Source organism: Bos javanicus, chromosome 14, assembly GCF_032452875.1.
Source record: "Bos javanicus breed banteng chromosome 14, ARS-OSU_banteng_1.0, whole genome shotgun sequence".
Classification (NCBI taxonomy): domain Eukaryota; kingdom Metazoa; phylum Chordata; class Mammalia; order Artiodactyla; family Bovidae; genus Bos; species Bos javanicus.
In genome coordinates, this window is record NC_083881.1 from 25,420,956 (window position 1) to 25,428,550 (window position 7,595).

Consider the following 7,595-nt stretch of genomic DNA (forward strand, 5'->3'; position numbering starts at 1 on the left):
TTACATACTATGGAAAGTGCGCCATGCTTGTACATGTCACCATTGAGTCTGGTACAGTACTTTGATCTTCAACAATATACAACATTTGTGGCATAATGGCCATAATAGGACTATTCAGCTATTTCACACGGCAATAATCCAGTCCTCTCTCATCAGGATAAACTGTGAGGACAAATCCTTTCAAAATCAGAATTAGTTCCTTGTAGAAGAGGGAGGCTACAATTATCCTTTAAATAGGAGCAGCTGCAACATGGTATCGGCCTGGATTGTGGCAGAGAAGTGTTTCTCCAATGCAATTAAATGGATTTTTTTTTTAATGCAAACATGTTCTATAAAAAGTCAACTGCAAGGTGAGTAGGCGTGGAATTGCTGAGATGAAAAGAACACGCATTTTGCTTACCTGAGTTAATATCACTACCTTGGTAAGTGATATTTTGCTGCAAACGAATTATCAAGGCTCCTACTTTCCCATAAAGTGGGTCCACTTGGGGACCAGAGTAACACAAAGGAAAGATAATTCTGGTTCATTTGCACACTCTGTGTCTTATTTTGAAATGTGTTTAAAGCTACATTTTGTTATCGTTGCTTTTCCAAAAGATATGATGAGTCAACAGCAACATTTTGATTTAAACAAGAAAGGTAGCCCTTGGGTGGAGAAATATAAATATAGGACTTAACGCTAGGCAGCGCCTACCTCCATGACAAGACAAATGGAAGGGCACTTCAGTTTTGACCATAAAGATAATTAAAGGATTGGAAAATAAGATCTTTAAGAAAGATGAAAGGACCAGAGAGGGTAATGTGGAGAGGCAATGTAATATCTTCAAATTGTATATCTTAAGAGTTCTTTCAGAACAACCAGACAACACCTCCACTGGAGATATGACATGAGGAATTGTATGTAATTCTAGAACAGTGAGCACTTCATCTCACGTGAAAAAAATTTCCCCCAGTGATCCTGAATGTACTGCCAAAAGAGAGTATGAGCTCTCCTTAGGACTGCTTTTTAAAATCTCAGCACCCAATGAATACTTGTCAAGTAACCCAAGCATCTCCTGACACCCCTCCTCTTCTTGAAATGTTCCTTCTTTATAAAAGACCCAGTGGGCAGAGGGTTTGAACTTAGCTCTAATTATCTGAAGGGTTTCCGTGCTCATAAATTTTAGATAGGATAAAGTTCAGCCAGACAATGAACCAAGATGTCTCCCGTGGCTCTTTGAAATCTGAAAAATGCTTTCTTTAACGTTAGTTCTCGTTCCTGAGTATTGTCAAGGATGTTGGTCACAAAGGAAAATAGCAACATCTGATTTTGTAGACAAAATTTAAGATGTGATGTAAAACTAGGCATTACAATCTTTAATATACTTTTAGAAGTTTACTTTTTTTAAAAGAACACTCTCACGTGAGAGAGATGGCCTTTTAAAATGATCCCTGAGCCAAAGATGAAAGAAAAGGAATCCTCCTGCTTCACTAGACTGGATTATAATGCGTAGCCTTCAATTCACTAATTCAAAAATCACACATTTTCAAGATAGCAAGAGACTCTTCAGCTCTAAGTTAGGCTGATGGTGGCTGCCAAATCCCTACTCCTCCCATGAAATCGTCCATGGTTGATTAGGAAAGTGACTCTACCCTCAACCTGCCCTGTTTCCACAGGTAGTCCCTGATCTCTGCCCTGATTAAGCGCGCCCTGCTTCCTTCCACTATAAATCTCTTTACACTTGACCTTTACATAATGCAATTACCTGTCTATCCATGTATTGCTTTAATGTTTCCATTTTGTTCCTAGTGGCATTCCAATATACCTGTCTGTATTAACGTGTTTGATGCTGATTCTAAGCTCCTGGAGGGAAGGGACAGAATCTCTTTAGATGAGATTGATGGTCCTCAAATATCAAATGCCTAAAAAATGCTCTCTGCAAGAAAACAACTTAACTTAGCATATTTTTTCTTGGTCTGGAGAGATTTAATTCAGGAAGCTATTGGTAAAGATTCAGGATGTCATAATATATAAACACTTCCATTTTATTAAGACAAGTAGGAAAGAGTTAGAATTGTACTATATTATCTATGTTGCCTTGTCTCTATTACTACGTTTGAATATCACCTGTAATTAGGGCTTCCCGAGCGGCACAGTGGTAAAGAGTCCTCTTGCCAGTGCAGGAGATGCGGGTTCGATTCCTGATCGGGAAGATCTCCTGGAGAAGGAAATGGCAACCCACTCCAGTATTCTTGCCTGGGAAATCCCATGGACAGAGAAGCCTGGTGGGCTACACAGCCTGGGGTCACACAGAGTCGGATTGAAGCGACTGAGCATGCACATCATCTATTAATATAACTAAGGAAACCATAAATTATTAAGGTCCCTTTACATGTTAAGTGTCCCCATGGAATAATACGTTAGTTCTTGTGGCTCCTTCTCCCCCTCTTCCTCCACTCTCTTGACTGCTTTACCCATTTATGCTTTTGATGTGGTGTCTATAAACACCTATAATCTCTAGACTCCCAGAGGATTGGGACCTTCCTAGTGGTCCAGCTGTCTGATACCCAAATATACCAAACCGGTAACTCTCCCGAAAACAGCCACATGTCACTGGCCTTATTTTCAAGCATTTACACCTAGTGCTCCCTTGGTCTAGAAAAAGCATCAGTAGTGCCACATAATCACATCACTTCCAAAATCCAAATCAAATATTACCTCCACGTGAAGCCCTGCTTCTCTCCCTACCCGCCACCCACCTCCCCCCCAGCCCCAGGCATGATGTGTATTCCATTACTGTGTTGTAATCATTAGTTTATAAGCTATTTTTCTTCTGCTTTAGATTATATCTCAATCATCTTTATACTTCTAACCTTTGGTATAGAAATGAGTACAAATGGCTAGTACGACACGGCAAGTTTTTTTTTTTTTTTTTTTTAATGTGACCTGCTTCTGTTAGGTGTTATTTGGGAATAGTGTCATATATTTTATGGTGAATACAGTTTTTAAAAAAAGATTTATCCACTCCCTTAGCAGTGGTTTATCTCTCCCTCAGAGAAAACCAGAATGAGTTTTTTAATAAAATGATTGAACAGGTACACTGAATCTTCAATTTAATTATTTCAATTCCTGCAAAAAAAAGGTCTTTCAGAAAGCCTGCTGCTTGGTAAAATGTGATAAAGTTCCAACACATTCTTAAAAGTTGTAAATTAATTTATAAATTTCCATTCAAAGTTTAATCTGCTATTTTCACACAAGAAAACTCATAAGGTTGCTTCCTATTGAGTTACTATCTTTGCATCTAGAGTTTAAGCCAGTATTTAATCTCTTTCTAGAAGCTTCCAGAGGTGCTTCGTACATTATAGGTGAATGTTGCCCATTTTTATTGCTTTTGGAGTTAAGCAAGAATTCCACACCTGTCATTCCAGACCCTGGCTTGCTTGCTTACTTCTAGTTTATTTCTCTCAATTTTTGTATTTCTCCCAGGGCAGGTCACCTTTTTTTTTAATGTGCCCTGACTCTGGCTTCTGCGTGTATGTTCCTAAGCACTGTCCTGCCCTCCACATCCTCCCAGAAGCTTCATCACCCTCTTGCTTTTGTTCTTAACAGCCACTGCCCCGCTGAAACTACTACTGATTCTTCTGTCTCGATCTAGGCTTGTCCTACTCTCATTCCTGGAGCAACTATTGGTGATTCTTTCATGGGATGTCTCTCTCACCCACTGTGTTACCATTCTATGCATTTTATCCCATCTCCCTTCTCAATAAGTTTTCGGGGCAGTATTACCGTGCCCTGTTCATCTCTGAGACGCCTGCAATGCCGAGCACAATTTCTTGACCATAACAAGGACTCAGTAGCTATTTATTTAACTGAATTGAATTCAAATATGTTCAAACAGCTCTCTCCTCACTATGTTTGACAAAATAATTATAACAAGTCCATAATCACATTCAATGGTAAAGCCAGGATTTGAACATGAGTAGCTCACTGTACTTTAACCCCTACAACTTTGTTATCCCTACAATAGACAGAATATGTATTCAAAATTGTTGGCCTGGCTATATAATTTATCTCTAATCATTAAAGGGTAAACATTTTCCTGATACTACTGAACATATTTTCTCTGACAGTGTGACAAAAAATGATTTTATTTTTCTGTGACACCAGTTTCACAGAATGGGAACGTAAAGCAATTTAAGAGCATTCCTTTCATAAGTTTATTATGATATCCCTCTGAGTTCTTTCAGGATCTATAGATACAATGCACAGATGTATAGATACTATCAAGTTTACTATATAATATTGGATTATGCATGCATGCTCAGTCATGTCCAACTCTTTGAATCCCCATGGACTGACTATAAACCAACAGTCTCCTCTGCCCATGGGATTTTCCAGGCAAGAGTACTGGAATGGGTTGCCATGCCCTCCTCCAGGGAATCTTCCTGATCAATGAATTGAACCTACATCTCCTGCATTGCAGGTGGATTCTTTACCACTGAGCCATCAGAGAAGTGCCCATAATAACGGATTGTCTGTCCCCAGTTGGAAGACTGTTTACTTCTGTGCACTTCAGTGGCTCAAAGGTAGCACAGGAGTATTTGGAGCCAAGGATGTGGGCTTTATAATAAACTTGGCTTAGCATTCAGGGGTTTATTCTGGGTTTTGGGGCTTCAATATGCTGGAAGAAATATGGAATCTACAAAACATCTTTTTAATCTCAGTGATGGAACTTGAAAATTTAAAAAACAAGTCTAAAAAAATAACACCAACTTAATCTCTCCCTACATAAAGGAACCACTTGTTCTAGTAGAAAGCACTGTTGAATTTATTTTTAGAATAGGAAGGGAAAATAAAACTGAGGGAAGCAATGAAGCAACAATGAATTACCCTTCTGCTCTGGTGATATATTTGAACTGATTTTTCCTTTGTGGCTGGGCTTTTTCTGGGGGACAGAAACAGCAGAAATTATTTTACAATGCCCTTCAATAGCTGAGTCAAAATTCTCCTGAATTGTTGAAATTCTTCCTTATTTGCAGTTGAGTTTACTTTACTTTTACCAGTAGGTGTTTCAGATCAATGTGCATTTCGCCACCATCTTCTGGATGGAAAACTGCCTTTCCGTTCAGCAGCCTTCTCTTAAAATATCTTAAGTTTAAGATTTTCTACTTTATAACTGTGTCGTTTCCTTTCTAAAATATTTTGAGAATGTGAGGTTCTGGCAGTATCAGTTCAGTTCAGTCACTCAGTCGTGTCCGACTCTTTGTGACCCCGTGAATTGTAGCATGCCAGGCCTCCCTGTCCATCACCAACTCCTGGAGTTCACTCAAACTCACATCCATTGAGTCAGTGATGCCATCCAGCCATCTCATCCTCTGTCATCCCCTTCTCCTCCTGCCCCCAATCCCTCCCAGCATCAGAGTCTTTTCCAAGGAGTCAACTCTTCGCATGAGGTGGCCTAAGTACTGGAGTTTCAGCTTTAGCATCATTTCTTCCAAAGAACACCCAGGACTGATGTCCTTTAGGATGGACTGGTTGGATCTCCTTGCAGTCCAAGAGACTCTCAAGAGTCTTCTCCAACACCACAGTTCAAAAGCATCAGTTCTTCGGCGTTCAGCTTTCTTCACAGTCCAACTCTCACATCCCATACATGACTACTGGACTGTAAATCAGATTAAACAACACCAATTGCCAAGTGATCAGACAGAGAAAGAATTGTATGGATGAAAACTAATGACACTCTGACCATTGCTAGGTGGCACTCTGTGGGATGCTCACAAGGAGTCCAGTTCCAGTGGCCGTTGAGCACTAGCTTCTGGGCTGTTTGGAGGAATGCTGGTCTCCTGCTTCAGTCCAAGAAAGATCCCATCAAGACAATTTCAGCAATTGTCTTGATCTTGATCGCTCTTATATTTGCTCTGTGGAAACTGGCAAATAAAGGCTGGTCTAGGGTTTCATTTGTCTGGATAATTATATAAGCTTGGGAGAATATATTGCAAACATTTTATTTTTTCCTCCACTCTTCTTTAGTTTGCATGATTTGGCTTTGCTTCTTCTTAACTTGAAAATACCCCAATGCAAGCAACAATTTTTTTTGCCAAAGGTTTTGAAAAACCTCTGCTGTCTGGGGTAGTGCATGTTTTCTGGTGGTATGAGAAGATGCTGTGGGGATTAAGAGCCTGTGCTTGGGGATCTACCAAGCTGGGTCTAAATGCCAGTTCTGCTATTTGCCCAACTCTGGCAACTGAGTCCATCTTTTGCTGCTCAATTTCCTCATCTTGAAGACAAGGATCCCAATAAGAGTAAAAATACCTTATGGTGGTTTTTGTTGTTCAGTCTGTAAGCCGTGTCTGACTCTTTGCCACCCCACAGACTCCAGCATCCGCGCCAGATTCCTCTGTCCTCCGCTGTCTCCTAGAGTTCGCTCAAGTTCATGTCCATTGGTTGGTGATGCTATCTAACCATCTCATCCTTTGCCGCTCCCTTCTCTTTTTTCCTTCACTCTTTCCTAGCATCAGGGTCTTTGCCAATGAATCCACTTGCTCACAAAGGCTGTAAAATAGTAATTCTGATATGTTCTAGGCATAGGCACTGATTAAAGTTTCTTATGGATATTATCTCACTTCATGTCTTACCCCATGAGGTTGGCTCTATTAGTAATCCCAATTCAAGGGAGAAGGGGATTCCCTGGTGCCTCAACGGTAAAGAATCTGTCTGCCAACGCAGGAGACACCAGTTTGATCCCTGAGTCAGGAAGATTCCCTGGAGGAGAGCATGGCAACCCACTCCAGCATTCTTCACTGGAGAATCCCATGGACAGGGGAGCCTGGTGGGCTACAGTCCATAGGGTTGAAAAGAGTCAGACACGACTGAAGCAACTGAGCAGGCACACAGGTAAGGGAGAAAGAGATGGGGGCACAGAGGGTAAAGTAGCTGAGTAGGGACGCCCCACTGTAGGGAAGTGCCAGCTGGGATTCTGGCCCAGGCACGATTGTACTACAGATGTATTCTTCACTAAGCAAAGCTAGTCTTTCATGGGCGTGGGCAATGTGACTTATGGTGCCTGCTGGACAAGTGGACACATGTGCGTTTAATTCACAGAGTGCTCCTGAGCTGTGCGGCAAGGCGTCTCACGGTTCATGACCTGCCTGTGCAGGTCTTGGGTGGGTGTTTGGGAGAAGGAGGAGCCTAGACGCCAGAGTTACATCCCTGCCACCTTGCTGAGTCTGCTCTGCTCTGAGATTTTCCCTGAAGCCTGAAGGGGGATCAATTTTCTTTCCTTCAGATTGTTTTTTTCTTAACATTTCTGTTAATTTTTTTTTTATATTTTATCCCCCCCCATATTATCCTTAAGCATCACCAGCCAAAGAATTAAAGGAATACTCCTGGGGTTGCTATTTTTAACTCCTGTGGTTGGAGAGGATTCAATAAACATGCCTCTAGTGTTAGTTAACATGTTTTATTGGCTCACCACATGTTTAAATATGCTCCACACACACTGCTCTTTAAGTCTTCACCTCTTTTGCCCCAGCTTGACTGTATGTTCTCTTTTCACGATATCTTCCTTACTTGGCTATGGTTTAGGCATATTTGTATACCCTTCTCATCCAGCCAA